General features: G+C 42.0%; 1 pseudogene across 1 annotated transcript; it reads right to left on the bottom strand.

Moving 5' to 3' along the window:
- Positions 1-7612: 7612 nt before the first annotated feature.
- Positions 7613-8203, bottom strand: LOC308527190 (rho-related GTP-binding protein RhoN-like; annotated as a pseudogene). The gene has a single exon. The product of its transcript is annotated as a rho-related GTP-binding protein RhoN-like (transcript).
- Between the last annotated feature and the right edge of the window lie 3178 nt (positions 8204-11381).

Below are 11381 nucleotides of genomic sequence, written 5' to 3' on the forward strand. Positions count from 1 at the left end.
CCAACAATAAGCACTCAGTGACAACATCATGTTTGGTGGATAAACCAACACTGGCCAAACCCTCTACAGGAGCCTTGAGGGTGAAATGGTTACAAGATTAGTAGCATGAGAGTAAGCTGAATGTATATTTAATGAAGAGAGACACCAAGAGGCAAAAGACTTATTGGCCTCTGTTGGATGCATACAAGGGATAACATTTCAGGAAGAAAAGATAGCAAGGGCTTTAAAAAGGTAACACAGTTTTAGAAAACTAGAAAAAGACACCTGAACAGACAATCAGACATCATACCCATAATCCAGCATGGGAAACAGCATGCACGCCAAAAAAGCAGTGCTGTGGGCTATGCTCTGCCAGATGGGAAGCAGAAATAACAATAGACTGGGCTCTGGCAGTGGAAGCTCAAGGAATGAACCTGTGGGAAACTAGTGGCCCCTAACTTATAGGAATTCATAAATGAGCAATCTCATCAGCATACATGCGTTCTGGTGGCCATGGTCTCACAGATAAACATAAACCTGACAGGTGAAATTGCTGGTTGGGGTTGGGAACCTATTAAAATTGCCTGGGGTTCTACTGGTGATGAGAGGTTAGACGTTACTTAAATACGAGGCCTACTGGTAACCTCTGTCCACTCCTCCTTGCAATATGAAACAGGATATATGATGATGGCTACATAAGACTGGAATCCTTAACTAACCAAGATTTGCTCCTTCATTCAAATCCCAGCCCATGATAACATCATCATATTCGTAAGGTCCACATTAGTTGGAAACTTGAGTCTAATTAATAAAATAATTGTTACTTTCCTGGCCAGCGTGGCTCAGTGGTTGAGCGACCACCTATGAACCAGGAGGTCATGGTTCTATTCCTGGTCAGGGCACATGCCTGGGTTGCAGGCTCAATCCCCAGTCAGGGGCGTGCAGGAGGCAGCCAATCAATGATTCTCTCATCATTGATGTTTCTCTCTCTCTCTTTTCCTCTTCTTTCCTCTCTAAAAGCAATAAAAAAATTTTTAAAAAATGGGTGCTGGATTTTGTCTAATGCTTTTGAATGAAATAGGAAGGAAGTTATCAGTTCATCTGGAGATAGGTGGATAAATTATTGAATGGTAATAGAGAAGGTATGGAACAGTGATGCAGACAGAGAGTATAAATGGGTTACAAAATTGTCGTGATAGCAGGCAATAGTCAAACCCACTAGAGCAGTGGTTCTCAACCTTCCTAATGCCGCGGCCCTTTAATACAGTTCCTCATGTTTTGGTGACTCCCAATTTCATTGTTACAAATTGAAAATAATGAAAGCATAGTGATTAATCACACAAAAAATATGTAATTATATATGTGTTTTCCGATGGTCTTAGGCGACCCCTGTGAAAGGGTCGTTCGACCCCCAAAGGGGTCGCGACCCACAGGTTGAGAACCCCTGCACTAGAGTAATTTTTTTATTCTTTTTAATATTTGCGATTCTTCTCTAAATTAGACACTATTTTAATTAATGAAACTCTAGAATATATTTTATTATTCATCTAGAAAGTTCCATTAGCAGTTTTTCCCCCTAAAATGTTTTAATATTACAACTGTGTTATTCCTGATAGTTATTTTATATAATGTAACTTAAATAAAAATCTGTTTGATACTCCCTTTGAATTTAAGTCAGTTGAAGATTGATGGGGTAAGAAATCACACATACCATCAGGGATCACAGTGAAACATTCTTTTCAATTTTTTTCTTTTCAAATGATCGTTAGGAGAGTTATGTTATTTCAAATACTCCTACATATTTCTCAGTTATTTCTAGATATTTCATATTTTACTTCTATTAAACAGAGAATAATGTTGTAAATAATAATTTCTTATCCACAACTTTAATGAAATACTAATGTTTTCCCTCTCAAGTGACACTTAGTCTGAGACAAAAAATGAAGTATTTTCTAGTCCCTTGTGACTCAATGTGTATGTTTGAGACAGTGTGTGAGTGCATGTGCATGCTTTGAATTTTATTAAAAGACTAGCAGCCTGGTGCACAAAAATTTGTGCTCTCGGGGGTGAGGGTGAGGGGTGGGGCCAGACCCCTCAGCCCGACCTGTACCCTCTGTCATGTTCCAGGACCCCGGCCACTCCTGGCCTAGGCACAGGCCTACAGGCTTGGGGCAGCCTGGCTCCCAAGGCCCCATTTTATCAAGAGAACAAAGTTGGCGTTAGTTACAGCCCTCACCGAACCCAGTACACTGCATCTGCATACAACTGCCTTGTTCATGTGCCTGCTTCGCCCTACTGAATTAATAACATCTTGAGGACATAGCTCTGTCTTATCCTGCTTCACCTTCACCCTGGTGCCAGGGACCTGAGAGGGTTTGCTGAGTGAGTGAATAATGAGTGAGTGAATGAGTGAATGAATGAACGAGTAAGTGAATGAGCAAGTAGCTAAGGGGCCGAACTTCTGCCATGTTGCCATGGCAACATGGTAGAAATTCCAGCCCCACTCCTGGCTGCCTGAAGCCCACCCCAGGAAAGTTCCCACCCTTCTCCCAGCGGCCTGGCACCCCTCTCCTGGCTGCATACTGAATTACTAACATCTTGAGGACATAGCTCTGTCTTATCCTGCTTCAACTTCAGTGCCTGGCTTGGTGCCAGGGACCTGAGAGGGTTTGCTGAGTGAGTGAATGAGTGAATGAATGAGCAAGTAAGTGAATGAGCAAGCAGCTATGGGGCGGGATAGTTCGCACTCCGCTCTGGGTTGCCTGAAACCCACCCTGGGAAGTTCCCGTCCTGCTCCCAGCGGCCCCACTCCCCTCTCCCAGCTGCATAGTTTGCGCAGGGTAAAGGCGGCCTGGGTGTGCGTGTTGGCAGATCTGTGCTTAGCACCTGCCAGCCCGGGATCCCTATGGGAGGGCCTTTAGTGGGTGTGGCCAGTGGCAGATAGGTGCATTAGCACCCACCAGCCTCGGATCCCCACCGGAGGGCCGTTTGTGAGTGTGGCCAGTGGCAGATCGTTGTGGTCCTGCCTGCCAGCCTGGGTCGGGTCCCATATGAGCCGCCTGCTGCCCGGATAGCAGATAGCAGGCCCAGATGGCAGTGGGGCAGGTGGGATGGCAATGTCCCGCCCTGCCTGCAGTATGCAAATTAGCCGCCATCTTGGTTGGCAGTTAATTTGCATATCGTCCTGATTAGCCAATGGGAAGCTTATCGGAGGTACGGTTAATTACCCTATTTGTCTTTTATTAGATAGGATTTCCAGACAATAAAGTTGACATATTACGTGAGGTTTTTCTCTTATTGCTTGAGTTCCCCCCAATGTTATTCTAATATTAAGTTGTTGGGCAAATATAAAAGAATGCTGTTGTATGTACTTAACTAAATTATAAGTTCTTACTAAATTCTAATTTCAGCTAGGCCACATTAAAGATGTATCTAAACTGACCTGTGAGTTACAGCTATTGTTTTTCTTGGTGGAATTGTATTGTTATTGTTCTTGCTGTTGTAGGATCTGTTTTTCCGTTCACTTAAAACTGTTCAGCTGAAAGCTACTCTGAGAACACTCACAAAGGGCGGCCTGGTCCCTGGCGCTGAAGAGACTTGGCGGGAGGAACACCAGGCCTGGCAGGGGATGCAGACTACATCCAGCCCTTCCCCCCTAACTGTCCCTATTAGCTAATCTCCTTGAGTCTTTCATTCAGATGATAGCTCCCCATCAAAAGACTGAACCGCCCTTTTCCCACATTCCCCACACGGGCGCCCCTGTAGACCTCCCAGCTCAGTTCATGACGTGGGCACACCGCTACTCTCTCCCCAAGCCCTGTGGCCCCTCTCCTGGCTTGAGAAGCCCAAAGCAATCACCGTTCCTTCTATGGAAGAAAACAACATTTTTTATCATCTTGGGGAGTGGGCTGAAGATCACTCAGATGAGTCCAGAGCACCCACACTTCTGCCCCTGCTGCTCACTGCTCCCTTAGGATCTCCTCGCCAGCTCTAGGTCACAAGAGTCATACACATTTGCAGAAGCCAGACTTACAGTTGTGCAAGGCGGCTGAACGCTGCACATGCCTGCTGTGCACCACTGCTCCTTGGCTGTGGGACCCAGGTGCACGCTCTAGCCCTCTCCCTCACCCCACCAGCAATTTCAGAAGTATCACATGGAAGGCTGTGTGTTTGCCCAGACTGTTCAGAGGAGTGCAGGGAAAGCGAGTGCTGGTGGAGAAGCTGCCTTTGCACAAGATCGGACTGCACCCATGTGGTGACCCAGGACCACGAATGCCTCTTCTGGCAGAAAAGTTCTTCAGGTTCCGTACATGTTTATTTTCATTGATAAAAAACATTCATTAAACAGCAAGAGGGGGTTTACTCAGTGGGGTTTTGTAGTAGAGAGGAGAGATTGGACTCAATTCCAAATACAATAAGAAAAAGTGGAAATGTATGGGAAATACGACAACAACCTAGTACATTATTATTTTATGCTAGTCAACTGTTAGATGCCTTTAGGTCTCATTTGACTTTTGAGAAGAAAAAAAAATGTTGATTTATGACCAAAAGGGGGAACTGTGGACGGAAAAAAAGGCCACATGCTAACCTGACAAGCTCAGGGAAGGCCTGCATGGCGGTTCTGCAAACTCAAAGACCTAAAGTCACCACAAAGGATGGCCTGAGATTAAAACTTTAACTAAAAGCAGTTTATAGGGGGTAGTCATGTCCTAGGCCGGTATCTTCCCTAACAAAAGTCAATCTTTACCTTAACCGAGCCTATTGTCTCTTTGCATCTAAGACAGTGATGGCGAACCTATGACACGCGTGTCAGAGGTGACACGCGAACTCATTTTTTTGGTTGATTTTTCTTTGTTAAATGGCATTTAAATATATAAAATAAACATCAAAAATATACATCTTTGTTTTACTATGGTTGCAAATATCAAAAAATTTCTAGATGTGACACGGCACCAGAGTTAAGTTAGGGTTTTTCAAAATGCTGACACGCTGAGCTCAAAAGGTTCGCGAAATGTCAGGGTAACTTGTAACTTCCCTTTTTCTGGACGCTTCAAGGCACAACCAAATGTGCCTGGGCGCCAGGAAGGAGATTATAAATGCCTTCATTGTTATTGTTATCATGTTAATTGTTGACTGGTAACTATCCTGCACCCACTTGAGAAAAAGAAGTATGTATCTATCATTGTACTTTTTATCCAATCCCAGCAGTTCCCCCTCCCCCCTTTGCTTTCTCCTGCCTTCCTATTCTATCACCAATGGATTTTTTGTAACCCACTTACATCTCCTTCTTTGATTGTAATGTATAAAACAAGGTGAAGAGCTGCCATTCTCCGGAGCATTATCCCAATCTGTTGAGATTCTGCTTCCCAGCAATTGTTGACAATTTGGCTCAAATAAACTCACAGAAATTCTTTAAAAATGTTAACTGCTTTAATATTATGTATTAATTCTTCCTCTTGTTATAGGCACCAGAAATGATGTTATCAGATAGCCCCCTGGTTCAGAGGGAGATGGCTGCCCACTCCTCTGTTCTTGTCAGAAGAAAGATTTCAAGAGAGTGACACCAGACAGCAGCCTTATAGCAAAACAAGCAGATTTATTAAGAAAGTAAGGCAAGCAAATTAATTGAAAACACACTTAGGACAAGTGGGCCACACAGCAAATCTGAGCACCTGTTCCATGGTGGTTTAAGAGGTTTTATACCCTTCTTCCTATAGATTTCAAGGTTTCTCTGCCTGATATCTTGGGTAGCACATTAGGTTTCAAAGTCCCCCTTCTACTTTGTTGTGGCTTTTCTTGGGATGTTTGTACAAACACCTGGTCATCTTGTTTGGCAAGTCCTAAGAAGGCTGACTTATTTATTCAGTGGGTGAGGTAAAACTCCACTCTTTTCTTTTTCCTTCCCCCTTCCCTCTTCCCTGTCTTAACAGTTCTAGGAAGATTTAAGCTATGTCTTTTCTGGTTAGGGAGGAGAGGTATTAACTATGTTCTCTCAAGTGTCCTTGGTTGGGGAAGATAAGGTCTTGCTGCAAGCTGGCTGCAAGCTGCCCAAACTCTTTGGCCTTGTTTAATTTTCTTATTTGTTTCCCCATTCCACCAGCCTAGGAATTTTCCTAGCTTCTTACTATCCTGTCACACTCTCATAGAAGAGGAACTTAAGGCACTGAAATTGGTAATTTAACTGGGAAATAATTGTTAGATTTATGTATCAAAATGCAACAAAACAAATAAACCAAAAGCCCCAAAATGAAATAAAGTCAAACAAACTAAAATTCTGTAGCCCACATTTTTAGGAAGATCAGAAACCAGCCTAGGGAATGATATCAGTTCTGAAAGGAAATATAATTAAATCTATTCCTTTTTAGTTAGTATTCCATCTCTAAAGAATCACTGTTCATTGCCTGTATTCTTATGAGGTCAAGCTCAGCAGAAGTTTTCAATTCTAGATAAAAATCATAATCACCTGCAAATGATTTTTTTAAAATGCCAATGTCAAAGTTGTATCTCAAATCTTATCTGGCATAGGGCCCTGTCATCAATTTAATATCGAAAGATTCCCATAAGACAGTGATTTTCAACCTTTTTCATCTCATGGCACACATAAACTAATTACTAAGATTCTGCAGCACACGGAAAGATGTATTTTTTGACAACCTGACCAAAAAAAAAAAAAAAAATAGGTATAGCACATGGGTTGAGCATCGAGCAGGAGGTCACAGTTTGATTCCTGATCAGGGAACGTGCCCAGGTTGTGGGTTTGATCCCCAAGAGGGAGCATGCAGGAAGCAGCTGATCAATGATGTTTCTCTCTCATCGATGTTTCTCTCTATTCTTCTCCCTTCCTCTCTCTCTAAAAATCAATAAAAACATGTTTAAAAATAGGTATAATTTTGATTCATTCACACTGAATAGTTATTATGTTGGCTGATGTCATTCTTTTACTTGACAATCTAAGGGAAAAGAGGTCAGTGCTCCCGACTAAATGGTCAATGCCCCTGACTAAATAGTCAGGCATCAAATGTTTTAAAAATTATTATTTTTTCCCATGGATATGGGTTTTATTTAGGGACTGTTGGGGGAAAACAGGGAAGAGCAAGCACTGATGCACATATGGCAGGGAAGGACTTCTCAACTTGCTTTTTAATTTAGTGCATGTTGCCTAGAGGTTAGGTTGAGTGAGAACAGCTGTAGAAATAAGAGGAAAGGAAAAGGTAAGGTTAAGGCAGGTATACTTCTCTTAGGGGAGAAAGCCAAGACCAGGATATGAGGACTTGGGGCAGGGAGGGAAGGCATCATTCATATATTGAGACTCAACTAAGGTCGCTGCTTGATGTCAGCTTCCCCAACCCTGCTGCCTCATCCCAGCTAGCAGGGCAGGCAACTTCCTTTGGAGAGGAGGGGCATCCTGGCACCCTCTGCCTCCAGGTCCCATACCTAGGACAATTGCTCATTCAGCATGCCCTGAAGTCCCAACCAGAGTCAGGAAGCCAGGGTACAGGCAGGGGAACAATTGTGCTATTCACCACCCTTCCTGACACTCTGCCCCTCCCTAGCTCCTCACATGAGGTTGTAGCTCTTGGTTCCATTCTTCTGTATCTTCCCCAGTCAGGCCATCTTGCCTACTCTGACCAGATCACTGCAGTCCCTGGAGTGAGTCTGTTTGGCTCAGCTGCCTATGGCCATGGACATGGGAGGCCACTTAGCCACAGAGAAGCCATCCCTGATGCAGCACTCAGAGGACTGGGAGGAACACTCCATGCAGGACAGAACCCCCACCTGGCCAGCACAGTGCCCTGCTCATGTGTAACAGGGATAAGCTTTTGCTTGGACATGTCCCTCAGCGTGGCCAGGTCATCTGCATATCTAGTTTACAGCCAACCAGCACAACCTTGGCATCGGGGCAAAACTCCCGAGTCTCCCTTTGCCACTTTCTAAGGGCACTGTCCAGCATTTCTGGTTGGCTAACGTCAAAGCAGATGAGCACAGAATCTGAATCAGGAAATGCCAGGGACCAGACGTTATCACAGTAGGAAGAACCCAAAGTGTCCCACATGTTGCACTCAATGCACACTTGTCTATCTCAAAGCTTACAGTGTAGTCTTCAAACCAGGAGGGACATAACTCCCCGGCTAGATGTCCTTTCAAACACCTGCAGCAGCGTCATCTTGACACACTTCGTGTCCCTCACCACAACAATCTTGCAGTGGCCACTCTGCCCCTCCATGGTCCCCGCTATGTGCCATGCCCCCTCTGCAACCCTCCTCCCAGGTCTCAGCTACAGCCACTCAGGCTGACCACATTGATATCTCATGGGCTTGGGGAGTTCCCACCCAGGGAGAAGGAGCCCTCTGTCCCACCCCCACCCCCTTAAAAATTCTTGTGGCACGCTGGCTTACATAAGTTGAAAATCTTTGCTATAGGAAGTCCAATTGCAAAGTCAGGTTTAAATACTCCTGGCCTGGCACAATGCTGAGGGTTCAATAAAAGAAATGTTGGTTAATTGACTGTGTCATCACAGAATAAAGAGGCATGATGAGGAATTTTGCACATGGGGATAGCACCTAACAGGAGAGCCCTGTGCATCATGTTGTGTCTTGAACACTGATTCTGAAGGAAGAATCTGATATTTTCTAAAATCATTAACATTTATTATTAACACCATTGTAGACTCCCTGCCAGGAATTTCAGCGTGAAATTTCTTTGTAGTCTTGGGAACTAATAATCAGCAGTGGAAACAAAGTGTTTTATAACAATAAGGGAAATGAACTTCAAAAGAGAATTAATTCTTTTTTAGATCTAGGAGCGATTGCACTGATCTGCACAGTGGGTGCTCTTCCCTGTAACATTTGATGACCATGCTTCAAGAGGACAAAAGGTATAAAACGATATCAAAGATCTAATATCAAAGTCAAATACAACTTTAGTTATTCTTACACAAATATAATGATACAAAATTATTTCTTGTTAAAGGCATAAATGGTCAGCTCTTTACATAAAATGTTGACTTTGATTTTGACATTATCTCATTAAATTTACATAATAAAACCAAGCATCTTCCCTGTGTTAACTTGGGGGAGAAGAGGTTCCTGGGTAGGTGAGTGTGAGCTTCTAGAACGCCCTTTTACGGATAGATTTCCTTAGTGCCATGCTCTGGCATTTTGATTAGGTGCCTTAACAAACAGCTGTTAAATAGTCTTGATAAATGTTTACAGATAGTGAGTTGGGTGGAAAGAATGGATTCTGAGAGTAACACTGAGCTGGCCAGCTGCTGAGAGAGAGGAATTGCCTGGGCCATGCAGCACTGACTTTTACAAGATGTTATCTCATTTCGTTTCATCTACACAACACTGGTCTCAATGTTCCCATTTTGCTAGGGAGGAAATTGAACACCTCACCCTGTAACTTACAGGGACACACGGCCAGGATGTCACACAACCCGAGTCTGGATCAGGCTTGTCCAGCTCCAAAGCTCAGCACATTTCAGGACCACAGTTTACTGAGTCCTGTTCATTGAGTGTTTCAGAAAGAAACCCCAGGAAACAGTAGATGAGGCTGCCAGTAGAGCATCCGCAGCGAGAGGAGGGTGTCAGGGGACCTGGCTCCTTGGGAGTTAATGTCATGCCAGTGTGAAGCAGCCTTGAGTGAGAAAGAAGCAGCCCCCAAAGTACCTTCGCACTGCGCTCAGCATCTCACAACATACTGCTTTCCGGCCAAAGGAGGCTCCATGCTTGTTTTTATACAGCTGCCCGCTAAGAATGGTGTGCTACGTATTTAAAGGTTTAAAAAAAAACAACCCACAAGAATCTGAGACTAAGAATGGATGTTACCAACAAATCCTAAAATATGTATTAGAGAATGTTGACCAACCCAGGGACTAAATCCTTCCACTCTTTTCAGAGGAGAAAAGAAAAATTTGCTGTAGGAAATGTGGTCAATTTGAGATCCTGGTCTAGACGATAGCTGAAGTCTTCTATTCTAAACAATGAGCTCACCCTCAGGTGGGTGTTTGATGGTTCATTTCAATCATATTTTTCTAATCCTTTTTATTTCAAAAGAGGATTATGCATCTATAACACAAACAACATAAAAAATCGATGAACAAAAGAAAAAAATGAAGGAAAAACAATAAAGTGAAATTTGGAAGTCAAGAAAAATATTGTGGTATAGTAGTAATTATACTTTCCAACCCTGCAAATTTATTGATGCAATGAGGCTCATTTCCAGATTCTGGGAAATTGAGTGATTGATGTAAATGTTTCAGGAGATGTTAATTGCTCCCAATAATTTATATTGTCTAGAGAGGCATTTTATAGAGGATTATTATTAAAATGATTACAAGTATATAAATATCACTTTAATATATATATATTTATATACTGAGTTGGGTTTTAATTACATACTATACATAACTAAGATAAAATTATCTTCATTGATATAATGAAATACTGATTTTTGTCTCTCTGTTTCAAATTTTCTAGTTGCATGTGACCAGGATTTGCTATAAAAGACTACATTTTGTTTATGAACTAACAGATGAATAATGAGACTGACAATTGTAGCAGATCTCTGAAACATGAGACTATGTAGGAAATGAGGGGGGGGAGTGAATGTTTTAAAAATTATGGTATCATTAGAAATAAGATTCATGGGTTTTTTTAGGAAGTTTTCCATGAGTTCTATTCCTTTTTCAAGTATTTGAACAGATGTAGAACACATTTCATCAATTTAACTATCAAACCTTACATTTCAACAGAAAAATTTTTCCAAATTCTCATGATAAAGCTTGTAATAGTGAATACAATAATGCTAAAAGCATTATGTACACAGAAATAATACAAATGATATCCGAACCCATTGTAAGTTTCAGTAAAACATATCCATCACCTAATTTTTCTTGAATATAAGAGAATTATGATTTTATTCTTCCCTACGGATGTTTTCCCAGTGTTTGATAGAAAGAAAATGCACTAAAATTTAAGAAAAAGGCATAAGGTCGTGAGGAAACTACAGAGAACAAATAACTGAATCAAGTTACATTTAATACCATGAGTTAAAATGAATGAGAAAATAGTAGACAACATACAGCTATCATTATAAAATGAAATAAGAATAAAAGAAGGAATATCATAATTCATGGCAAGTCACTTCCAAAGTTATGTTATCATATATTGTGAGTAGTTGTCAGTCCGTTATCAGCATCTTGTAAGGTTTTTGTACTACTTGACAAGTAAGTGTTAGGTCCATGGACAACATACAGTAAAAGAAATAACACACTTTAGGGAGATAAGCAAATACTTGCTTGCAAATTTGAATGGAAACTGAAGTTCAAATGGATTTTTCAGTCTTGTGGCTGGAATGACCCTAGTAAAGACATAGCAAGGTCTGTATTGCAGGAGTCTCTC

Source organism: Myotis nattereri (assembly GCF_964212035.1).
Source record: "Myotis nattereri genome assembly, chromosome: 11".
NCBI lineage: Eukaryota > Metazoa > Chordata > Mammalia > Chiroptera > Vespertilionidae > Myotis > Myotis nattereri.